This window comes from Cavia porcellus, unplaced genomic scaffold, assembly GCF_034190915.1.
Source record: "Cavia porcellus strain 051 isolate PalLab524CR breed Dunkin Hartley unplaced genomic scaffold, mCavPor4.1 scaffold_1, whole genome shotgun sequence".
Classification (NCBI taxonomy): domain Eukaryota; kingdom Metazoa; phylum Chordata; class Mammalia; order Rodentia; family Caviidae; genus Cavia; species Cavia porcellus.
The window spans coordinates 200,593,964-200,620,633 of NW_026947484.1; the positions used below are offsets into that span (position 1 = coordinate 200,593,964).

General features: G+C 40.7%; 1 long non-coding RNA gene across 1 annotated transcript in view; it reads right to left on the minus strand.

Moving 5' to 3' along the window:
- Positions 1 to 2,963: 2,963 nt before the first annotated feature.
- Positions 2,964 to 26,670, minus strand: part of LOC134470904 (uncharacterized) — a 48,813-nt gene continuing 25,106 nt past the window's right edge. Inside the window, exon 3 of the long non-coding RNA XR_010040115.1 lies at positions 2,964 to 3,344. This is a non-coding gene — a long non-coding RNA (uncharacterized LOC134470904). The remainder of the gene's footprint in view (positions 3,345 to 26,670) is intronic.

Sequence of the window (26,670 nt, forward strand, 5' to 3'; positions counted from 1 at the left end):
TAATAAAACACATTATAACACTGTAAGAACAGTACAGTAATGGTACATGTAAGCATAGATGGATCAACAATACAGACAATAAATCCACAGATTAGTGTGTAACACCAGTAACCTTTCAAATTATAGGGTAATGTGAGGAAATTGATCATTCAAAAAGCGATCTTAAAATAACAGGCAGTCATCTGGGAAAAAAGTTGGGTCGCTGCTTCCTACTTTCCCTTTAAAATAGATTTCAGGTGGATCACAGAGTTAAACATGGAAAATAAAATCATAAACTATGAGAGAATGTTTTTATAATTTCTGAATGACAAAGGCCTTTCTAAATATGATAAAGCCCCAGAAGACGTGAGAAAGTTGATAAATTAAACTACATTCTTAAAGATCTGTAAGTGTGGCTTCAAAATCCACACACTACCGTGAAGTCACAAGAAAGTGAAAGGTGGTGGTGGGGAATTATTTGCAACGTATATTACAAAAAGCCAGGTTCTCCCACATATGAAGCATCCTCCAAAAACAAAAAGAGTGAGAATGACCACACCACGGGGGTGCAAAGCGCTGTTTGAAGTATACATTCCCAACGCTGTGACGCTGCCCACAAGAGAGCAGAAGCTATTTTAGATAGCTCCATGGTTTGTCGCTCTCCGAAGGACAGCCACAAGGAATAAATCTTACTTTTTACTATTTAATTTATCCCATTAGGATGAATTTAAAGTCAACTAATGCAGCAAATAAGTTCATTTTATTAATTATAGTAATGTAAATTATAGTATGGAGTAATTATAATTTAAAATTAATTCATGAATTAACTAATTAATAAAATTAATTAAATGAAGTGAAAATTTCTGCTTAGGGGAATGATAATGAAAAAAGATTGAAAAATATGAATCTAAACAAATGGTTGCTAAAAAAAGAAATACAGATGGAACCACATATTGTACAATTTTATATACATGAAATGTTCAGAATAGGCAAATCTATAGAGACAGAAGGTAGGTAGATTCGTGGTTGATTAAGGTTGGAGAAAATGAGGTGTCTGAGAGGGGACAGCTAACGGGTACAGGGTCTGGGGTGGTGAAAACGTTCTTAAATTGGGTTGGTGGCTGTTGCCTCGTGGACACACTAAAGGCACTCAAGTATATGCTTTAAATGGGTGTGGCATCTTGAGGCAGGAGATTAGAGCGTGGTAAACAGTCTGGACAATTGGGCATGACCTGCCAATCATGGAGATCTGCCAGTCACGGCCGGGACACAGGCACAGAACCGCTGCAGCACCCTGCACAGGATGGCTGGGCTCTGCCTTCAAATGGGGGTAAACGCCGGCAGCCACTGGCCTCGTGGGCACTGTCTTTCTCTCGCAGTGGCCCGCACTGCATGTAAAACGTATTTTCTTTCCCCACATTCACTTTTCCGTGCAGTTGTTTTTCTTCCAACTCCTTCTCTCTTTTCTCCCTATGTTTCTACCTCCTTTTACCTTTAATAAATGAAAAATAAGCATGAAAAAATCTCTATGTCCTTCACTCATCTTGTCCAATTCCTTGTACAGAAGAACAAGAGCTCAAAAGGATCCCAGGGCATCCCAGGATCCAGTAACAGTTCGGTGCATGAATTATATCCATTAACTCTGTTACCCCTGAAAGTCACCTACAGTAGTGGTTCTTAGTCTTCCTCCAGCGTGGGCCACTCTGAGGTCACTTACAAGTGATAGAAACTCTGTGCATAAAAATTCACGCATGTAGATAAGTTTGCATTTGATGTCAATGAGTTGAAGAACTCTTTAGGAGTCCATGCAGCTCGGAATCAGTTTCCACTGGAAAACATTTAGTGATATAGAAATCTGTTCATTAACTGTCTGTAAGTGTAAAGCACTGGATTATAAAAATAGAAGTATTAGAGTGGGTTCATTTCTAGGCTATGCACGCATGTGCGTGAGCACAGAATTAAAAATTTCATCATTTCAAAACAGTGATAATCTCTGAGTGACGGAAGTATGGAAAATTTGAGTTTTGTTCTTGTTTGTATTTTGTACAATAAATAAGTTTCAGTTTTTTGACAATGAACAGTATAATTATCTACAAAAGCTACTTTTCCAACTAAAGAATATTATATTTATTAAGGAAAACTTTCATTATTAATCATTTTTTAATAGTTTGTCAATTATTTTAACCCACTGATTTCTTTGGATGAGTTTTAGTATCACTTTGTGGGGGCTGGGGATTTAGCTCAGTGGCATAAGCGCCTGCCTTGCAAGCAGGCAGTCGTGAGTTCGATTCCTGGTACCAGTAAAAAGGAAAAAGACAAAATAAAAAATAAAAAAAAAGAATCACTTTGTGAAAAGACTCTTACCTACCTCAATTCTACGTGTGTTATTGGAGGTTTTGACAAATCTTAGGTTCATTTAAAGAGAATTAACATCTTCAGAATATAAAATCTTCCCAACCTGAAACATTTCATGTATATTTCTTAAGTCTCCTTTTATGTAAACCATTATGGTTCTCCTCATGTAAATATGTACATTTTTGATTAAAAATTTGGGTTGGTTTTATAATTGTAGTTTTTTCCTAGCATTACTTTTTTAAAGTTTTATTTCTGTCATTTATTTTGCAACCTGCTACCATCCTGAGCTTTATTAGTTATCTGACTTTGTACTCCTCCATCTTATTTAATTTTAGTTTAAAATGAAACTATCATTATTGTTTTCTGAGTAAAAAGTAACACATGTTCATCACTTTAAAATTCAAACAATTTAAAAGAGTAGAGAAGTGAAAGCTCCTTAATAATTGTATCCCCAGGGATAACCACTGTTACTTTTTAGTTCTAAGTAGGTTTCAGTTAATTATCTGGGAAATCATATCATCTTTAATTAATGCGTCACAACATAATATTTTGAGGATATTAAACCAATGCATTTTCTTTAAAAAAAGAACTTTAATTATGAAATATTTCAAATGCATGAAAAAGTACAGAGAATGGTGAACAGATATCCTTGTCAGCACCCTCAGTGTAACAGCTAAGGATGCGATCATTAGTAAGGTGCCAGAATTAAAGTCTCCCCCATTCCTTTATCGCTTCCTCCTCCAATAAGGGTACCACGTCCTGGCATGGTGGGTTTCATTCTTGTATGCTTAGAAATATGAGTGTGTAGCATAACAACAAAAACAAGTCTTCGGTGTGTTTTTCATTTTATATGATCAGCAGCATAATGTCTATACCTTTAAAAAAAACCTGCTTTGAAACGCACTCATGTTGCTCCGTGTAGGTATAGTTCATTCAGTGACCTGCTTGCCAGCACTTTATTTGTCTTAAAGGTACAGTTATTTCCATTTTAATGCTGTTATACAGGGTACCTGTAAAACAAACACAAATACATACAAGCATAATATGTGTGTGTGTGTGTGTGTGTGGTCATATCTTTCAGGCTCAAATTTAGGGTGGACATGTGGAAGTGCAGCTGCTAAGCCACAGGCTGCGCCCCCTTCATCCTGTCTAGCTCTAGGGTTACCAAAGCGTCTGCGATGTGGGTGTGCCGATCTAGCTCCACCAGCGCTGTGAAGAGCTCTCATTTCCCGCCTCCTCACCATCACCAGGGACCATCTGATATGTATGCTGTGCTGGGTGACGGATGTGAAGTGCCTCTCACTGCTGCTGTAACTGCGCTATCCTGATTACCAGTGAGGTTGTAATTTCTCACACTTGTTTACCATCTCAGGTTTTCTCTTCAAATCCCCTGGACAAGGTGTGCCCATGGCCCCATGTCTCTTCTTACTGATTTGTAAACGGTCATTTACATATTGTGGGTACTCATAGTTAATGGCTAATAATTTCTCTCGGACTATTGTTTGTCTTTCACTTTCAGGTAATTTTACGTTTGTAAAGATTTTATTTTTAGGTAGTAAAATGTATCTGTTTGCTTTCACGATCAGCTCTTTGCTTAGCAAATTTTCCCTACTCCAGTGTCATAAACATGTGCTCCTATATGTATTTCTAAAATTCTCAAGATTTTGCAACTCACAATTGGAGTTTTTGTTCATCTGGAATTTTTTTTACATGAAATGAAGTAGAGATCTCATTTATCTTTTTCTCACGTGGATAAGAAATCATCCCAGCATTGTTTTCATGTCCTTTAACTTTTTATTTTAGAAAATGTCAAACACACAAAAGTACAGCTGAGTGTGGGCGCTCATATTGTAACCTTAACACTTGGGAAGGCGAAAGCAGGAGGACCAGAGGCTCGCACCCAGCCCAGCCGAGCCGCGCAGCGAGCAACTCAGTAAGGCTCCGCCTCGGTCCTTTTTTTTTTTTCCCCAGTCTTTGAAGGGCTAAGGCCGCAGTATCATTTAAAAACAAGAATCAAACAAAAAACAAAACAAAACAAAACAAAAAAACCCCAGTGAATAGGATCATAAATGTAGTCATGACCAGTCTTGCTTTATGTGTGTTTCTGAACACTTCCCCTTAATAATTATTTTAATTTTTAAATTTTTGATTGACAATTGTACAACTAATAGCATTTCATCTCAAATATTTGAGCATGAACCTTTAAAAGATCAGGTTTCTTTATAAGCACAATAACATTACTATATCTAAAAATAATAATTACACTTTTTCAATAAATACATTTCTACAATATATCATGAGATTCTTTTGGCAGATTTTTTATGGCACTCTGGGCAAGTGCTCCACCACCAAGCCATGCTCTTAATTTCCTTTATGTGGTTTACTTTACCAGGATCCAAATAAAGCCCATAGATTGCATTTGACTGGATGTTTCCTAAGCTTATTTTAATGTATAAGTATCTGCAACCTTTTTTTCCTTGAAATTTATTTATTTGTGTTTACTTATTTATTTATATCAGGACCAGATTCACGACCTTTTGCTTGCCAGGCAGGTGCTTTGTGGCTGAGCTGTATCCCTGGCCCCTTGAAATTTATTGATTTTAAAAATGAATCGTTTGCTCTGTAGATTTTGACATTCTGGGTTTTCCAAGACGCGCCCTTTGTGCTATCAGCTAACCTGTTCCTCTGCAGCTGTTTCCTCTAAACTCCCAATCCAAAACCTATATGGGATCCGGGTTTGGTATTTGGCAGGAATATCAACACCAGGATGTGGGACGCTTTCATCACAGGCATTTCTAACATCCCTTCAGGTTTGCTAATTGCACTTACACGTAAAGTCATCTGTATCTAATAATTTTGTTTTTGTGGTTAGAGTGTAACATAGTGTCATGATTTTATTAATAGATATAGACCCAGTCCGATCTGTGGAGGACCCCTGGGACAGCTGCCCGTGAAAGAAGACACTTTGTTTCCAGCTGGATTCACCCGTGCCCTACTTTCCTGTGCTGGTAGGTACAGAGCTGGCTAAGAAGATGCTCCCTTGACCCTCGATTGACTTTTAGCAATGCAAACGGGTCCAGCTGAGACTCTGATACATGCAGGCTTTGATGCAAAGCTACAGGTGTGTGCTGCCCTGCTGAAAGCCCCCCACTACTCAGCATGAGCTAGGCCAGGAGACCCCGCCCCTCCGGCGGGGACTGAGCTTCCAGAAAGAATGAAGTCCCAGGGCAATGACAGCTAGACTTCAGAGCTGACCCAAAACAGGCTATTTTCTCACACTGTTACGCAGATTCCTCCAAGCTTAGAGGCTACCTGTTCCGGAATCTGGAACGCTTTCTGCAGATGTCTCTCTGCACACGGCAGAGTGCCATTGTGCCTCCTTCCTGCTAGTGTACAGTGCCTGGACCTGGAACCACTCCCCTCTTACAGCTAAGGTCAGCGCAGGTCGGTGCCTGTGTCCCAGCTGCCCTTGTTCCCTCTGGACTTAGGAGCCCCTTGGCTCCCCACAACTGCAGGTACGCCTTAGTCTCTTTCTTCTCATCTGGGTTCCATTGGAAATGCAAGATTGGAATTAATTTGCGAGAATTCCAATAACTTTTCCCTGGTATTACAATTTATAAACTCCTCCAGACTGTGACAAGGGCCAGCCAAGTTCTACGAGATCTTCTTGCCTTTCGTTTAAAAATTACATTTCTCTAGAACATCTTTCCAAAAGTTAATTTGTTATAAAATTCTACATCATAGCCTGTGACTTCTTATAGCTGAAGTTTTGTCCTCCATCCTTATTAGTGTGTATTTTCTCCTTTTTCTTGACAATCACATCAAAAATTTTTATATTAAAATATAAACTTTTTCCCCCCCTTTTATCCGGTACCGCGGATCGAACTCACGACCGCCTTCTTGCAAGGCAGGTGCTTATGCTGCTGAGCTAAATCCCCAGCCCTTAAAATATAAATATTATTTTAAAGTATTGATTTAAGTATTTTATTTTATATTTACTTTACTTATTTTAAAGAACCAATTTAGAGTCTTGTTTATATTTTGTACTGTTAATTTATATGTAATTGCATTCTATTATTTTCCTGTTTCTTTTTTTTCTGGTTTTTAAATTTTTTGGTTGTCTTTAAGTTAATTTTGTCTGTTTTTCTAGAACTACGCTTAACTCATCGATTTTTAATTTCTTTCCTCAGCATTCCTTTCTTTAAGTTCTGGAATATGACCCTTTTATCTTTGTTTAATTTTCTAAATGAATGCAGTGTTTTGGCAACCTCGTTATAATTCATGTCTAATTTTATTACATTGTTATCAGAGCCTATGATCTGAATGGCTATTCTGGTTTATCACCTGCCTAATTTTTATAACTGTACCACAGAACTCTGAAAGGCTCAATTTTGTGCCACAGAACTTTATAATGTAAAGCTTGTTAATTGTGCTATTCAAATCTTCCTCTTCCTTACTAATTTTATTTTTCATTTGTTTGTCATATAAGGAAGAGGAAAACTTGAAAGTCTCCCTCTATAATTATGGGTTTGTTCACTTTTCATTGTAACTCCAGTAACATTTTGCTTTATATATTTTGAGGCTATTGTTAGATGCGTAGAAGTTTGAGATCCTTACATCTTCCTTGTTAATTTTCTTATTATATAACGTTACTTCTATTACTTCTTTTGCCTCAAAATCTGTTTTTGTCAGATTTTAATATGTGCAGCTACACTCATTTTTAAATGTATTTTTGGATTAAATTTCTCTAACATGGTCTTTCTGTATTTAAAATTCTCGGTCTTTCTGAAACAATTCGTTCACCACATTGCTGTTGCTGCTTTCTTTCCTGGTCATTTAAGACGCGAGGCCAGCACACCTAGTCAAAATAATGAGTGCCAACATGTGTTTCTACCATCTTATTTATTTCCACCATCTTGTTCTCTATGATTTTCCTTTACAGCTTTACTCCCACCCATTTTCTGTTTTCTGTATGAACAATCAGATTTTTAAAAATTTCTTCTTTTTTTCTCCCCAAAAGATTTGGAAGTTTGATCATCAGTTCTCTGCTTACATTTTTTATAAAGCACATTTGAGCTACCGAAGTTTGAAGCTCATCAGTACCCAGGCCCTTGTCCTCAAATATTAAGGGATATGATGAGCACTTCCTCCCATTTGTCCCTGGTGTTCTTTTCTTTTCTTTTTTTTTTTTTTAAAACCGGTACCGGGGATCGAACTCACAACTGCCTGCTTACAAGGCAGGTGCTTATGCCGCTGAGCTAAATCCCCAGCCCCATCCCTGGTGTTCTTATAAAATTGTTTTAAAACTTTTCCAGTTTAATTCCCTATTTAATATCTGGCCCCCTCAGTCTAAGGCTACTGAATTTCAGTTTGTATTCTGGTAGCTCTGGCTCTTGAAAATATCCTTCTTTGTGGGATGTTTTCCTCGGGTGTGTGTGTGTGTGTGAATGTGTGTGTCCACACGCGCATGTGTGTATAAAACAATGTATTTTGAAACATCATGGAATTTATTATGCTATATTTCTAGGAGGATTCTGGGTGAGAGAAGGGAAGGGTATCATATTATATGAGAGTGTTATACTGTTGTCTTTGTCCCGATTTTTCTAGTCCTTTATATACTTAAAAGCATAGAGAAAATAGTTTCTTTTTTTTTAATGCATTGAGAAGAAAAGGAAAAATAGAATCACACTCATAGCAGCAGATTTTTAAAGTATTCTCTCTTATGTATGTCATTTAGATAAAAATAAAATTAGTAATGATAAAGATTTGAACAATATAGTTAATGAGCTTGAAATCATGTTAAGAATTCTACAGTCAAAACAGAGTATTGACTTTTCAAAAGTTTGCATGTGTCACACCATCTATTCTGTTCTGCATCTTTCTTTTTCCAGTGGTGATAGGCATCTTTTCCTGTTGTTATCTATACATCTACCTAACTCATTTTAACATTGTAATACATTGTACAGTATGGATTTAATAGTTTATTGAATCACATTCTGTTTGATGAACACTTTGATTATTTCCAGGTTTTGTTATAGAAAAGGAATGCGTAGCAGTGCTTCTTTCTCTAAAGTAGAGGGGAAATGACGAATTGTTTCCAGTACAGTTATTTATTTTTTTGAATTTAGGACTTTAATCCATTGGAACTTTCTCTTTATGGATAGTGTGAGTTAAGGCTCTAATTTTTTGTTTCCAAGTGGGAGGCAATTATCTCTGAATGACTTATTAAACTCTACATACGTCCCTCAAACATTTGGCATTGTATCTTATTTAGTGAATAAATGAATGAACAAGGTCTATCAGTGGTGATTACACAGAAATATTCTCTACCCTTATGTGGCTTAAACTTTTTATCTCTGGAAAGTTATTAACATTTTCTTACTGGGTTAGAAAAATGATTAACTTTTTTCAAAGCTAAGTGGAACGTGTTAAGATTATGTATTCTACATTTCTAGATTACAGATTTTAAATATATCTAGTAAATAACCTTATTAATGAAATTATTCATATTTCTCATATTTTCATTTCTTTTTGCCTACTTGACTTGACAAAGACTAAGCAATGTAATAATATTAAGGTATCCCATTAACTTTGTGATCTTGCCAAATTCATCTTGGTAGTCCTAATAGCTTTTGCTTGTATATTGCTTTTTTAAAAATACCATTTATTAGCTTTCTTAATATAGAAAATGTTAAAGAAGGTCCTGTAATCGTACCATCAACATAATCTTTAACAACCTCCGACACACACACACACACACACACACACACACACACACTCTCATACGCATACAAACACAGGAAATTCCAATTCTATATATATTTAAAAAAAAAAAAAAACCAAAACTCACACTTCCTACTTTACTATCCATCCAGAGCTTGCATGTTCCCTAGACACCTAAGTCTTAAAAATTTGGTCCTCAGGGTGGCGCTACGGAGGTGGTGGAACCTTTAAGAGGTCTTTAGGTGGGTCAGTAGGGGAGGAGCAAGGAGCTTTGGGGGCCCCGCCCCTCTCCCTTCCTCTGCTTTCTCCCTGGCTATGAGGAGAGTGGTTTTGCTCCACCCCTTGCACCCAAAGCAACAGGCCAACTACTGTTAACAACATGGTGAGTGTCACCTGCAGTGACCTTCTCACCTTCCAGCGCTGTTCTACAGAGACTGCTTCTCTATCTGAAGACCTGCTGCCCCAGTGTCTTGGGGTAGGGTTTTCAGAGCTGTAGCTCTGCCTCTTGCTTGGAAGGAACAGCTCAGGGCTGAGACATGTGCCTTCTAAAACAGTGCTTTTTTTAGACATTTATGTACACAAAAATCCCTAGAGATATGGATTTAAAAGCAGATACTGATTCAGTAAGGCTGGGTGGAAGCCAAGATTTGGAATTTCTAAAAAGCTAAACAAGCTGTGTGTTCATGGGATGTAATTTGATCAGCAAGGCCCCATCCTTTATATCAATTGCACTTTGGAACACCCTGGGGAGTTTCATAAGACATCAGTGCCTGAGTACTGCCCCCAAGAAATTCTGATTTAATTGGTATAGCTTGCAGTATACATGTGGAATAACAGAAATCTCCTTAGGCAACTCCAGCATGCCGCAAAGTTCAAGAGCCACGACTGCAGAGCAGCTTCCCTGCTCCTCTGAATGCCTGTTTTTGTCACACAGTACTCTCAGCAGATGTCTGAGCTGGTGCTGTGCTGCAGGTTTGTCATCTCCGGTCCTGGCACCAAGTGAGGATCACAACCCCTGCCACACACCCGTCAGAGTACACTCTCTTCTCCTTGCCAGGTCCCTGGCCTGGTAGATATTTTTACTTTTTACTTTCTGCACGATGGGGATGTTCCCGCAGCCTTATCTCCGTCTATGTTCACCTTTTCCTGTAGGAAGGCACCATCTTTGTCTTGTGGCATCTCCCACAGTGAAAATAAGGAAATAGTTCCAGCTATGATGACAATGTTCCTAAGCAAGCATCTCCTGCTCCATCTCACTCCCTGTGCTGAATGATCCTTCCCGGGAGATGTTCTCCATCAGTCAGCATCCTGGGATCACAACTGTGCCAACACCTCGATCTTGATTCAGAGAAGTCCATTTTGAACCGTTGACCTTCAGAGCTACAGGCCAAAATGCTGGGGTTGTGTTAAGCCACTAAGTGGGTGGTAATTTGTTACAAGGTAAGAAGGTAAAAGCCTGCATATAGTTAAGCTTTGTTCTCCCTGTAACCAAAGTGCCCTCTCTCCAGTGCCTGTCCACAGATCCACTACCTCCTGGCTTCTCAAGGGTCAGACAGCAGCAGCCTTTATCCTGCACCTGGCTGTTTTAGTGCTTCCCATTCTGCTGAAGCCAGTATTGTGCAAAGACAGCAAGGGCCTAGTAAAGAAAGACCCAATAACCTGGTGCAACCCAAAGTCTCAGCCCTTAAATATACATTTGCTCTCCAAATTCCTCTCCTTGTCCACAAGTTGCTCAGGTCAATGTATCAGACATGAATAATTTTCTGAATAAGCAGACTTGACTTTTACATTAGTCATCTTTCTGCTCCTGAGGCAAAATAAGTGACATATACAGTTTAAAGGAGAAAAAGGTTTTTGGCTCATGGTTGCAGAGGGTTCAGTCCATGGCCTGCTGGCTCCATTGCTGTCTGTCTCCTCCCTGGCTCATGAAGTGAGTGGTTTGCTCTACATTTCTTTCCTCCAGGATGTGCTGCCCTTGCCCAGAGGCTTTGAGAGAAATGTAACCATCCACTCTTGAGCTTGAATTCTTGAACAGAACTTTCCACTACAATTTTTTTTGTTCCAGAAATCAAACTCACCACCTTGCATTTGCCAGCCAACTGCTTATGCTGCTGAGTTATATCCCCAGCCCCTGAACCATCCATTGAATAAACCTTTTCTTTCTATAAGTTAATTACTTCTGGCATTTCATTATAGTGCTGGAAAGTTGACTACTCCAACCACTTTCCATTTTGAGTGGCCTCTTCTGCTACTTACACTCACATTTCAAAATAACTCTTTACATTGCTAGCCCCACATTTTAAAGTCTTCAGTTAAAAAGATGAGGATTTAATTCTCTTATACCACACCACACTCTTCCTTCTTTCCAACATAGCTATATTAAAATTTTTTGAGCACTCAATATTTATATAATTAGGATTATGTAAATGTTGATCATAACTGAGCCACAGAGGATATTATTAATATATTATTTTTTGGCTCAACTTTTGTTTTTCCCAGTGTTAATAATTGCTTTGCTTTTTCATTTGCTTAGTTTTCAACCCACATTTTTTGTTTGCTTCTCCATCGGATCTTATTTTTTAGATCCTACAGCCATTGCATGCTTTCCAGTAGCATCCCAAGAAGGAATGCCTAGAATACAACTTCATTTTTATCTTGCGTGTCTGAGATTGTGTTCATTCTGCATATACAGTTATTTGAGTGAGATTGAGTGAGACTGAGATTTAGAATTGTTGGCTGAAAATAATTTTCACTCAGAATTTTTGTCTCTATTTTTTCTAGCTTACAGGTTTGCTATTGGAAAGTTCAATACTCCTGGTTTCCAATTCTTGGTATGTAACTTTTTTTTCTGGGATGTTCTAGGATCTTCTCTTTATTGTTGGTATTCTGAAATACTGTAATGATACGCCTAACAATGGTGTTTTTTCCTTGGGTTGGAATGTGCCTTGTTTTCAATCTAGAAATTTCTGTCCAATTTGGGAACAACTTTTTTTTAATCATTTCTTTGAGAACGTCTTTTTTGTCTCTTTTCTTTTTCTAGAACACCTGTTGGATTATTCTAGATCTCCCGAATTGCTTATGTTTCTTCTCTCTTTCTTGACCTCCCACTGGTTAGATGTTGGCCCTCCTTGGTTGATCCTCTAATTTTCTCATAGCATTTTTTTCTATTTTAAAAAAATCTTTATCTTTTTATTTTAACTCTTGCAATCCCTGGATGCTGTCTTCCAACTCTTTCAAATAGTCTCAAAATCCCATTTTAATCCTTTTTAATCAGTACATGTTCACATTATATAATGATCGTATTCTTTGTGTGGAGTTTGTATACACACATAACATATCTCAATTTCTTTTTTCATTCTCTTTCCCTCCCCTCCCTCTCTCTCTCCATCTCTTGATCATCTTCCCACTTGCAATCTCTTTACTTCCTACTATTTATCTTTTATTTTGGGTTTTGCATAGAAGAAATATTTAAGCTTGTGTGTCTGATTTATTCACTTAACATTATGGTTTCAAGGTACATCCATTTTGACACAAATAACTAAAGTTTATCCTTCTTTATAGCAAAGCAGTGCTCCATTGTGTACAAATACTACATCTTCTTTATTGGTTCATTTGCCAGTGGACACATAGACCGCTTCCAGTATTTAGCTATTATGAATTGTGCTACTATAAGTGTGGCTATGCACGTATCATGGTAATAAGATGTCTTTAGCTCTTGGGAAGGATACCTAGAATAGCCAGGTCAAATGAAATTTCTACTTTTGGCTTTTTGAGGAATCGGCATTCTAATTGCCATAGTGGTTGTACTAGTTTACATTCTCACCAACAATGTAGAAGGCTTCCTGTTCCCCTGCAGCCTCACCAGCATTTGTTATTATTTGATTTCCTGGTGATGACCCTTCATGCTAGAGTAAAATGCAATCTTGGTAATTCTATCATTTCACTCTTCTTTCGTGGCTCCAGTGTCTTATCTTTCAGAGGCTGTAATTTATGGGTACTGATTTACCCATGAATTGTCTCTCCTAGTTGCTTTTTTCTCTTTTCCAGAATCTTTGGTTTCCATGCTTCACCTTATTTTCCATAAATAGCCTCATAGCTGGCTGCCACTCGTGTTTAGAAGTGAGAGATACAGCAGTGACTAGCAGCTCTATGCACACCCACAGGGACTGGGCAGAGACTGCCCGTGTCATCCTCAAACGATGCTCTCTGTGGACCTCTTCTTTTATGCCTGGCAGCTGCCCAGATAATAACTCTCCTGTCTCCTGACCTAAGGGGGAAAGAGACGGGGAGACGACCCTCAGTGCAACTGCCAGCACGCTGTGGGCGGCAGAGAGGAGAGGCATGGGCATCCCACACTGAGGTGCTTGCATTTCTTACGCGTCCAGGTTTAGCCGGGGCCTCACTCTCTCCTCAGCTCTGCCCAAGGCCAGAGCCTCCCATCCAGCTCTCTGAGGTGCCTGCCACTGGCCCACACAGGCTTAGCCTGATTCTCCTGCTGCTCCCTCCTCCCTTTCAGAAGCGCCCAGCCTCCCATCTGAAACTTTCCTGAACCCTAAACTGCAAGGGCCGGGCTATTGTGGTGGCCGCCAGCTCACTGCTGATCTGTAGCCTTAGGATTTACCCATCGCTGCCCCGCCAGTCATCAGCACCCGTCTCCTTTCAGCTCCCAAGAATTTGTTCAGCTTCCAACATTCTCATCAACTTTTGTCTCCTCTCTTGTCTTTACCCTGTGGGCTTGTACCTTTTTAAGTTTCACTAGGGCCCATTTGGGTGGCATTTCTAGAGTGAGTAGAAATAAATATGTCTTCAGTCAGCCATTTGATGGGAGTTCCCGCCTCTTTCCATCGCTTTCTTGGCCTGAGCCATATCTGCCTTCCAGTGCCTTAAACCGAGCCTTAAATGCCCAGTCCCTTTCTGCCTCGGAGCCTTCAAACACTGGCTTCCCCTCTCCTGGGACACAGTCTGCCTGGCTCACTGTGACGCAGCACACCCGTCTCTGCTGAAAGTCCCTCCCTCGGTCCTGGGCATCTTGTCTCCCTACACCGACTCCAGTGGCCAGGACTCTGCGCACCAGCGCCGTTCCCCAGACCTCCTTCCCACGCACCGCAGGGTTTCAGTAAGCAGGAAGAGGGAAGGAAGGCCTTGCCGAAGCCCTCCCAAGCCGGGCTGTCGCCTTACCCATGCAGGGCCCATGGCTGCGCCCTGAGGAGCCAGGCTGGTCCCTGTGTCCCTCCTGATGGCCACCGCAATGTGAGGTCAGCTGAAACAAGTCTTCCTTTGTTCTCTCAGCCTTGCCACTCCTCTGAGACTTTTAGTCACACTATTTCACTGTCCCTGTCATTCCTTGTGTCTCTCTGCCTCCCACTCGGTCTGTCCCTGGGCCCCTGTTCTGTCCTCCTCCTCTTCTCCTCCCACCTTCCCTTCTCCCTCCCTTTCTCTCTCTCCATCTCCCTCCCTGTCCACCCACCTCATCTTCCCTTCGTCTTTTCACAGGCTCCTCCTGTACCATCTTGAGCTCGGGTTCTGGGGATGCCCCTCTCTCTACCTGGCACCCTTACACCTCAGGGCCCCTGTGCCCCCCTCGCCTCTCGTCAGGTGTGTGTCTGCTGTGGCCTTCCTGCTTTGAGGCCCAGGTGTGTCGTGGCCCGGTGGCCACTGGACCGCCTGCTGTCTAACACTCTTGTAAGGTTACTATTTATCTAGTGCAACCAAAGTTGGCACACACATCTGGCGCCTGGTACTTAGCGCAATTATTTATGATTTCCACCAAGATTTAAAAGCTCATCGCCGGCCTTGTAATGCAGTAACTGATTGCGCTGCTAATGTAATTAAGAAAAGATTATGATGTCCACGTGGCGTACCAGATGGTGGCATTCATAGCAATCGCGTGCACAACTGGCAGGCAACCGCACAAGGGCAGCCGAGCGGAGGCAGCTGGAGACCAGAGTCCTCCTCCCGCCACTGGGGGGGAGAGGGGCTGGAGCTGGGGCTCGCAGGACTGGGAGTGGAGGGAAGGCTGAGGAGGGTCCGGGACCTCTGATCCATCTCAGAGGCTCCTATGTCAGCCTCTTTGTTCCCGCTTCCCCAGGAATGCACACACTGATCAAATTCAGCCCACAGGCACACAAAGGCACACGGAGACACAGATCCGCACGTAGGCTGACATGAAGAAGGGACCCACCCTTTCCTTCACTCACTCAAAAGCATTGAGGAAGTTCCTCACTGAGCTAAGCCCTGGAAATATATGCATAAGTAAAACAACCACAGGCCCCTTCCTTGGTGAGCTCAACGAACTAGAGAAGAAAAAAGCCTTCGATCAAGTACTTACAGCAGTAGACGAATTGCAATCCATGTCACAGATGAGAGGTGGGTGGTGTGAGGTGGCTTCTCTGGAACATGTGGCCTGGACAGGGAGTCCTGGGATAGGGGCTCAGGTGATGTGACAACTAGGGTAGGATCTAGAGACCAAGCGCTAACAGTGACAAGACAAGGGCGTGTTATGTCACAGAGAGAACACGTACAAAGGTCCTGGGGTTGGAGAGAGCATGACAAATACATGAGTCTAGCATGAGGGCAGTGGCTAAGAAGAGTCAAGGCAAACCTGAAGGAGAAAAACAAAACTGGCTGGCAAATAAAGCTCTAGTAATGAAGGCAATGCTGTGTTGACACAAGAACAGAGAGTACAACCAGGGAAGCCAAGGACCAACAGATTCACACCTAGAGCACAGTTATTACTTATTTATCACAGCGACAACACCGTAGTCCAATGGGACTGGCCTCGTTGTTTCAATAAAATCATGCTGGAATTAGTTGGATAGCCACAGGAAGTAGGGTATATCACCCGATCCCTACCTCACATCACACACAAATATCAATCCATGTGATCTGTGGAGCTAAAAAATAAAAGTAAAATAATAAAGCTTTTAGAGAAAAACAGGGGAGGAAGTCTTATGTCTGTGGAGGAAGCAAATGTGTCTTTAACAGATTACAAAAGGTTGATCATTTAGGAAAAGTCCAAAATGCAAACATATCAAAATCAGAAATGTCTATTCGTAGAAGTTATCAAGACAGTGAAAACCTAACAAACGAGTGGGAGGAGATGTTAGCAACTCATGTATCTAACAAAGAACTTAGATTCACAAAAGATAAAAATTCTGTAAATCAATGAGAAAAAGACAATCATTTTTTAAATTGAAAAAGAAGTCTCAACAGACATACCACAAAGTATATTTTCAAAAGGCTAACAAACATATGACAAAGTGTTAAATGTCATTAGTCTTCAGAGAAGCCCAAATTAAATACAACAAAATTAACACCCACTGTAGAACTTTGAGGAAGCTCAGTTTCGAAGATGCCACACTCAGGAATATTAGGGTAGCACGTGGGATTTAAAACAGTAGCATTGCCCAGAGCTGGCAAATGAAGCTATCTATCTCTGTCCTCCTCACCCACAACCGTATTCCTCCTACACAGAGAATTCCAGGGCCCCAGCATCTACACAGACAGGAAATCAGGGCTTTCTGTACGGAAACTGCTCAGACAAGAGCGTTCCTTTATCTTAACCCTGCCTCACTGGGGGTCTTGGCTCAACCACACCAAAGCCCTAGGACTCCCCATCAGCCTCTAACTGTCTCCACCTGAATATGAGCAGATAACCGACATAAAATGAAATCAAACACATGACTCCAGAGGAAGTAAAGACAACACAAGAGATAGGAAAGTATTTCAAAGTAATTCAACTGATGTCTCAGAAAAATTAAAAGACAAGCACCTTGAGAACAGATGACTGGTTATGAAAACAGAACATTTGAATAATGATAAAAATCTCTAAGAAATTAAAACCAAATTGCTAAAGTGAAATTTTCAATATAATTAAAAAACAAGTTCAGAGGATTCTCCCAAAACATAAGATCAAGATTTTTAAGGCAGAAAATAGAAGAAGAAAATAAAAATTAACAACTTATTTAAAGGTTTCACTAACTGGCTAGTGGTAGCTCCAGAAAAAGATTAATTTAAAAATAAGAGTGAGAGGAAGTATTATTATTAAAGAGAAAATGCAAGAAAATTTCTTGCAACTAAAGAATACAACCCTCCAGAATACATAGAGCCACTGAATGCTCAAAAATGGGCATAAAGTGATACACATACACATACATTGCCATTAAACGTTGAAAAGGTGGCAGTATTAAAACCTTCAGGAAAGAAAAATGGTACATATGAAGGATTGAGGACCGAAATAGAATCCGTTTTCTCTGTAGTTACATTAGATGCAGTATTTTCAATATTATCAGAATTCTGAGAGAAGTAACTTTCAACTAGAATTTATATGCCCAACAAAAATATTGATAAATGTGAGGTAACAAGAAAGATAGTTTCAGAATATTTAGCTCCATGCTACCTTTTGTAGAGAAAATTCCTCGAGGATGTGTTCCAGCAGAACGAGGGCATAAAGAAATACACAATATCTAAAAAACAAGACAGAAACACTGGAAACAAATTCTAGAAGAGAAATGATTCAACAGATCTGAGGAAAAGTCAGCCTATCTTAGAGATAAGAGTTTCCTGGAAAGGGAGGACATACTTAAGTACAAAATTAAATGCAAGGGCCAGAATAAATGACGTTATGATAAGGACCAATAGCACAAAGGAAATTTCAGGTAGAAAGAAATCCCAGGGGAAAGTGGTAGTCACCGAAGAAAACACCATTAAAGTACTACTTGACTCTGTAATGGACAATATTTTAGTGGTGTTTCTGTAAGCTAAACCCTCACCTATCACAGCAGGAATGCAGTGAAAAATGTGTTAAATATATAAATGAAGAAACAGAGAAGCTGTAAAGTACAGCTAAAGGAGTGGGAAGTGGCCTCTTGGATTAGAGGACTGGGGTAGAAATAGGATGGAGATACCTCACTTTTAACCAGTGCGTATAATTTTATATGACTTTTAAGTTTCTGTTTCATTCTGGCTGCAGAGCAGCAGTGGTGATGGGAAGTTAAGAACCGGCAGAGAGGAGGGGCAAATCCTGCTGGAGCAGTGCAGGCAAGCAAGAGTTTGCTGGACTAGATTGGTGGCAGTGGACCCGGGGACAAGAGATAAATAAAACACGATTAGAAGATCAAGCCTCGCCGAGGGGCTGGATAAAGGCCTGGTGAGAAAGCTGAGGCTGGACGATGCCTAGTTTCCTGCTCACATCTTTAGGCGCACAGTGGGGCTGCAGACTGAGAATGTGAATCAAGAAATTGGTTGCTGGGAGAACGTAGTGAGTTTAGTTCGAGATGTGTGATTTGGAGACATGGAAGAGATGTTAAGTTGTAAACACAGCTTCTGAGTCAGACCAAATATTTAGGGACGTGGACTGATAAAAGCAGCTGAGATCTCCCAGGGAGTGAATAAGCATGCATGAGAGAAGGTGTCCATGTTTAAGGTCAGCACTTGGTCTCATGGTGGCTACTCTGGCACGCAGTCCCAGACTGACATGGATATAAACAGAGTCACAAATCACAGCATTACAGGCGCACGCATCACCAACCCAGACTCCCTAAGGATTACTCCTTAATTTAATATTCAAACAAAGCAGTTCAAGCTCTCTCTCTCCCATACTATGGACAATTGCACCAATATTTCTGTGGGTTTCCAGGACTCTCTTATGCCCAGCCCCTAACTGTGCCTCTGACCTCCATCTTTGGCTGTTTGCACCCACTCCTCCTCTTGGCTCATTAATTCTCCCTAAACAGCAGCAGTTACAGCACACAACAAGAAACAAATTAAAACTCACTATCAAGCATCACTATTCCCAGAACTGTGTCAGCTCTTTTCCACACGGGGAATTCTGCGCTGGCCCCGACTTTCCACGGAGTCCCCGCCTGGCTGTTCGTTGGATCCTTTTGGTTCTTTCTGATGCTTCCTCCCATTTCTTCGGCCTCGTCTCTGTGCACCTCAGCTCCTGCCTTGTGGGCTGTGCTTAGGAACAATGCAGAGGACTGCAGTTTATAAGACAGAGGGCCATCTCACTGGCGATGAGCGTATCCCTACCCTGAATGGCAAACTGGATGCCTTCTGATCCTTTAAACAGCACCCATGCATGCACAGTCAGCTTTACAGCCATTCTGCTGCACACACACACAAAGCTGCACACACACGCTTATGTGCACACATCTACATCCACATGCTCTTGGACATGTGGGCACATTTAGACGCATTTAACACTGAGCTTCCTGGGAAGACCTGGAACCACTCTTTTAGGCTAACCCTATCTAGAGTGTGTGTGTGTGTGTGTGTGTGTGTGCGCGCGCGCGCGCGTGTGTGCGTGTGTGCGTGTGTGTGTGGCTGCATGTTCCTGTGTCTGTGTGTGTGCTGAGGTTGTGCATACACATACTTGTGTTGTACGTACATCTGCTCTCTGCTGCTCCGGTCACGGTGTCATCCTCAGCGAGTGTCCATGTAGACTGGTGCCTGAGGAAGGAGCATCTTCTCAACTCATCTGGAAGCCTGAGGACTAACACTGGGCTCTGCCCTTTGGATTCTAAACACAGTGTCAAAGTGGCAGCCTCATCCTGGGCAACCAAGCCAGAGATGTGGGGCTCTGGTTTGACTTGAGGGGGAAGTAAGGGTCAGAGGAGTCAAGTTGCACCCTGAACAGCCCACCGAGGGGTGTCCTTCTAGAACCGGGGGCCATGAGGCTCTGCGTGTCTGTGTCTGAGCGAGGGGCAAACATCACCTCCCACAGGGTCCCTCTGCAGGGACTCATGGTCTGCAGGCGATGGTAGCATGCTACTGGTCTAGAAGCTGATTGCAGCTTGTGCTGGGGATCAGACTGACACACGTCTGGGTCTGGCCTGTCTGCACCTGTCCACGGCCAGCTGTCCACCGAGCATGTGTAGGCTAGCAGGGGACAGAAACCCCAACCCACATGGAATAGCTCTGGGAGAGGGGCACTCCTGGGCCAGTTTCTCTGGGAGATGGGTCCTGGAATAACATCAGCCTCACGTGCTGTTGTAAAGATGAGGCAAAATCAGGAGCGTAAACTTTCTGGAATATAGTAAGAGTGCTCAGGAAAAGGAATATATGCTTTTTCATCCTCAAAAGCCTGGACACCCAACTGCAGGATCACACTCTGGCCACCCTGTAACTGATACCCATCAAGCATTAGCTGCCCTAAGAATGCTGGTGCCCAGGGCCACCCTGAGTTTTCAGGGACTTGCAAGAGATTAGGACCTTGGCCCACAGGCTGCTTCTTCAACCTCTGTGTCCTGTGAGTAAGACTTCCTCAAGTAAGGGTAGAAAATCCTCCTAGAAATTTAGCTGTGAATGGTAAGAGAGCACCAACTCATGTTGGTATTTGTAACTATGGAAACTGAAAATAATCCACATGTTTACTAAGTAAAATGGGCCTGTTAAGTAAAATGTTATGTATCCATACAAAGGAATCTATGCATTTTCTAACAATGATGATGTATGCGTGGGGAAATAAAAATCTGTTCATGATATATGAAATTCCATTATTAAAAACTAACAGCATAAGGTCATTTTGGTGCATACATGTGTTAAATACATGCAAATACCTTATGATATATACACACATCTCAGATGCATGTACAAGTACAAATATTCATATATAGAGACATATTTGTGTACCTGTGCGAATGTACAAAATTTGAAAAAGTCTGAAATTAAGTAAACCAAAATGTAGTGACTGAAAGGTTATCACCAATTAGTGGAATTTCAGATGCCTTTTATTTTCTCCCTGGTAGATTTATGCATTGTCTGAAAAAAATTTCCAATGTGTATATACTAGGATTTTTCACTTTTTAAAAATAAAATTTTTAGACATACAAACAGTATTGAAAATGTAATAACATATGAAACCACCCATCAGTTTAAGATATATATTATCTCTTTTACTAAGAGAACAATTACTTTGAATTATTTCCATGAATGCATGTCTGGTATTATTCAAACCATACAGGAATGTATAAAATAAAGTCTTTAATCCACCTCAATTTTCACTGAATTATGAGAATTTTTTCCAAAATTTAAAATGTAATGTGAAGAAATGAAAAATAAATACCCTATTTTGGATATAAAACTTTGATATAAAAAGGCTATTCTTCCAACATTAATGTATAAACTTAACATAATTCCAATTGTAGTACTATTTTTAATTGAATAAAATGATCATAAAATTTATGTGAAAGAATAAATGCCTAACAATGATTGCCTCATAGGAGATCTTGATCTGCCTTACTGATATTAAAATATACTGTAAAGCCATTAAAATCCAATAGTATGTTATTGGTATTGAATTATTTGATTAACAGAAAATTCTGGAATAAAATAAAAAGCCCAGAAATATATGCTAGATGAAAATTCAGTGCACAATAAATATTTTACCTAGCAAGGAAAAAAGATTAATTAATGAATACTGGCAAAAAGCAGCTACCCACTTGTAAGGAAATGAAATCGGACCATCATTTCATACCATAAAAATTAAATTCTGATGAATTAATAAGTCTCAAATGTAAAAATAAAGCACCAATTATTGGAAAGCTTTTAGGTAATTATATGAGGTATGTGTAATCCAGGGATTAAGCGAATATTCTTTTTACCTAAGGGAGGAAACCTAGACTCTATAAAGAAATAATCATTTTTGACTGCATAAAATTTAACCTCATTAAGTTGACTTTTTATTTCTGGTATTGTATTTTCTTTGGTACTAGAATTCCTATTTGCTTACTGTTATAATTTATTTCCCTGCTCAAATTTGTTGTTTAATCAGTCATTACTGTAACACACTCTTCTTCATGTCCTTGAGCATAGTTATGGAAGTTTTGAAATATTTGCCTTTTAATTCTAACACATGAGTCACCTTGAGATGGATCTCTGGTGATAGCCTTTTCTGTTAAATATGCATCACATTTCCCCATGTCTTTGTATGTCTGATAATTCCAGAGTGCATCCTAGACCATGTCAAAGATAAGTAGTAGAGACTCTGGATTCTACTGTGTTCCTCTAAAAGGGTACTGATTTTTTATTTTAATGGGGAGTTAATGTGGCCAGACTTAACCTGTGGTGAGCAAGCAGCTGAATTCTCCATACAATTGTTTTAGCCATGGTCAGGAACCTAGGAGTTTCTCAAGTGAATTCATGGGTTACAAACAGCTAGAAGTTAGATAACATTCATAATCAGAATTTAGAACACTCGCTCCATGATTTCTCCTCCCTAGGATTTCTCCCTTTACTTTCCAACTTCTCTAGAAGTCTCCAGTGTTGCCCTCTGGTTCCGCAAGAAGGCACACTGCACATTTCTTTGCAAGGTTTAAATCATGTGGTACTGCCTGGGGCCTCCTGGTAGACACAAAAATATATAAATAAGAAACTCAAGAGGAGAGGAAGGGAGGGTGGGGGAATGGGAAAAAAAAATCAAGTTATATCATACACAGGTACAAAAGTCCCTATAATGGGGGCTGGAGATTTAGCTTAGCGGCATAAGTGCCTGCCTTATAAGCAGGCAGTCGTGAGTTCGATCCCCGGTACCCGTAAAAACGGAAAAAAAAAAAAAAAAAAGTCCCTATAATGAGTATGATCATTATATACACCTAACTTGTACCAGTAAACTTTTAGTTTCTTTTTTAGGTCCTAAGGATTGAACTCACGACCTCATGCTTGCCAGGCAGGCACTTAGGCCATGGAGCTAAACCTTTGGCCCTGCACTAATAAACTTAATTCTCTTTTTAAAAAGAAAGAGAGAAATTCGATGTTGCTCACGTCTTGCAAATGTCAGTCTCTCAAGCTTTCTGTCTGGTTGTAGTAGTCAACTTTCCTTAGCTGGGTGTGGTTGTGCACACCTGTAATGCTAGCGCTCAGAGGGCTGAGGCAGGAGGAATGTTTCGAGTTCAAGGCCAGCCTATATTACAAAGTGAGTTCAAGGCCAGCCTGAACTGCAGAGTAAGTGAGACCTTGTCTCAAAAACAAAAATTGTTTTTTTTCCTTTTTCTGAGGCACAATATCTGACACGCATAACTTAAAAGAGAGGTTTAATTTGACTCATTCAGGGGACTCAGTCCATGGTTGGCTGGCTCCAAGGTAGCAGCATCATGATGGAATGACATGACAGAGACAAAGCTGCTCAATGCATGACAACCAGAAAGTAGGGAGAGAAGGGAGGAGCTAAAGAAGAAAAAATACCCTCCAAAGCCAGGCTCCTAGGACATGCCTCTTCGATTCAGGGCCCCCACACTCCGCCTAACTACACACTCAGCTGAAAATCCATTGAAGGGTCGATCCCTGATAAACATAGCACCCCGTGAGCTAACTGCCACCCAAAAGTCCCACCTCTGGACCTGTGAGACTTTGGGGCCACGTCCTAGACCCAAACCACTACACTGGGTTGATCATTTTCAGTGCTTTTACAAAGCTTTTTAATAGTTTGTCCAGAATTTCTTATCCGTAAGAAAGATTGTCCTTTATCAAAAGGGAACTCACTACGTAAAATTGAACTATTTTAGATGGATATCAAGTCCCATAAACAAAATTAAAATACAAACATTAAATTGGGGGAAAATATATTTGCAATGCTTGTGACACATAAAGAGTTAAATTTTAGCGCTTACAAACTGTTAAGAAAAGACGAAGCATCTAGCAGAAAAATGTTCCCAGGATAGGAACGGGTTGAGAGAAGAGTAAACCCAAACGGGCCAATAAACATATGGCTCCAGCTCCAACTTCTCAGGGAAATGCAAATTGACGGAACACTGAGGAATCGCATCGGACTGACAAAAATTCAAGAGAATGTTCACACCTACTCCTGACGGCAGGGAAATGAAAAGTATCATTTTATAGATAGCTGGTGAAAAGAAAAATTAATAGTGCCTTTTTGGAAAGCAATATGGGAAAAAATCGATTTTAAAAATTCAAATATGTATCATCTTTCAACCAGCAATCCCCCCCATAAGGATTTGTCTCATGGAAATAAACAAAATCACTTTGATGCAGAAATATATAAAAGTGTTGAGTACAGCAATATTTGTAGTAGCCAAAGAGCTACACAAATATCCACCCGTGAGAGAGTGATTATATCGCGACGTGTTCATGCCACGGAAGAAGATGTGGCTATTAAAAGAGTAGACTCACCTGAATGGATTTCTACGGGTGCACTGTTAGCTGGGAAAATTGAGAAATATACATAATATGACTCACTTTGTTAACAGTGATCCGCAGGCCCTGTGCGTGCCTGTGCAGAGCCATGTGGAGGCCTGGGAGGACTGCAGCAGTGGTGAGAGCTGATTTGGAGATTGTTAGGAGAGATCAGAGAGTTGGAAAGGGAATCAGACAAGGGAGCTTTCCGATGTCCCTGGAGAAGCCACAACGCAGGGGGCCATGCGTGTACATGCAGATGCATGTGCGAAAGCAGAGGAACAGACTGTGTCTGCCTGTGGTCGTCACTGTGACTGATGAAATTTCAGGGACTATCACTTTGCTCTTTCTCTATTTTTCCCCCAGTGTCACGATTCGAACTCAACCTCGCACTTGCCAGGCAAGCGTGTGTGCCACTGAGCTATAGCCCCAGCTACCTTTTTATTTCTTAAAAACCTTGTAAGAATGAATAAATCATATGAAAAGAGAAATCAAGGTTATTTTTATCATGAGGAAATATTGAAAACTATCGAAGTATTTAAAGTAAGATCTGAGAACTCAAAGACCAACCCCATTTCTATTCCCCAGAGCTAAGCGCTTTTGACATTTTGATGGATGTGTTTCCAGGTTACTTAGATTATACGTACAAACACATGGACACATACATCAACACTAAATATACACACATACACACACAAGGAGATATATTTTATCTCCTTTTAATGAAAAAATCAGAAGAAATACTAAGAAAGGAGATGGGAAGAAATTAGAGGTACCCATGGTCTTGATGGTGTTGGTGGTCTCATGGATGTATAATTACTTCCAAACTCATCCAGTTGTATGTCTGGAAGGCATACAGCTTTTTAGATGTTGATTATACTTGAGTAAAGTATTTTTTAAGAAACTATCTCTTGCCTGCCTGCTCCAAGTGTCCACAAAAGATGTGCCACCTCAGCAGGTGTGATCACAGGTTCTACCTGGACAGCCCTGCGCCAGCCACACTGCGGCCAGCCCAGGCCCCTGTCTTCCCAGCCGGGGATGGTGCCATGAACTAAACTGTGCAGCCGCCCCCAAATTCTTATGTTGAAGCCCTAACTCCAAATGTGATGGTTTTCCAAAGCAACCCCTGGTTCGGTCCACTTCCAAACCAATCCTGCAGCCACTGCTGGCGATGCTGTGAGTTTGATCCCTTGGTTAAGGTGCTGTCTCTCCCAGACCAGATTCAAAACTTCCGTTTGAAATTAGAAAGTAGTCTACTAAGGAATGTTTTGAAATCATGTGGACATTCTGTGTCCCCAGGATGTCATCTTACAATCAATTAAGGTATCTTTTTTCAATCAAATATTACATGGGTGGTTACAAAATTATGATTTTTATTATTTCATCATTTCTTCCACTGGTATTCTCCAATCTTCAGGAAAGAACTTTCCTTCTTGTCCTCTTGAAGTATCGGTATAGATTCACAGGTTACTTTTTTATTTTTTGTAGTTCTAGGCATCAAACTTTATGGATTCCTTTTTAAATCTATGGGCTATAATCTCTTACTGTCATTCTTTTTTATGTTCGAATTGTTCAAAACTTGGCCAAGTCCCTCCAGCTGTCTCCTGTGTCCTTTTCACATGACCCCAACAGTCTTGGGAGACATCCTTGCTCTTTGGCATAACAGAATTACAATAATTGGAAACATGTAAGTATATGCTTTATGTTAGATATGACTAAACCAGTGTTGGTCTCTTGGATACAATAATGGTATCATGGCGATGTAAGGGGATGACCTTACTCTAGGAAGACACTCTGAAGTATTTGGTGGGTGCGATGTCATTTCTGTAACCAGCTTTGAGGAAACAGAAAGAAAACCAACCGTGTGAAATTTTAGCAACTGGTAATACCAGAATATATTAATTATACCCTTCATTTCAATTTCTTAAGTTGAGCTTTTTCAAAATAAAAGTTAGGGAAAGCCGGTCCCACTCCCGGTCACTGTCACCCCACACACTGCCACCACATTGGCCCTCCCTGCTCTTGTTGTCCCCTACACCTTACGTCCTTACAGGTCCTGGCTCCTCGGTGTCTGAGTGATTAAGACTTAGATGGAAACTTGCCATTCCTTGCCAAAAGCTAGTGACTGCTGTCACAAAATTTCTTTACTGAGGTCCCTGTGGCCTTTCCTGGCCCTGCTTACCTCCTGTCCCTCCCTCTTGGCCCTTGCCTTCTCATCATACTAACCCCAGGGCCTTGGCACAGGCAGCTCCTTCCACCAGAACCCTCCTAGCCCAGCCTTTCACATGCTTTTCTTTTTCCCATCATTCACCTTTCAGCTCCTTGTCACCTCCACTGACTCCACCGCCTCCTCCTGTCCACTCTTCTTAAACTGCGTCCCCACTCACACCCTCATCAAGTCTCTCTCTTGCTCTAAATTAATTTTTTCTGAGTTCTTGTCTATTATGCTGTGTCCTTAGCTCAAGTCAAATCTCAACACAT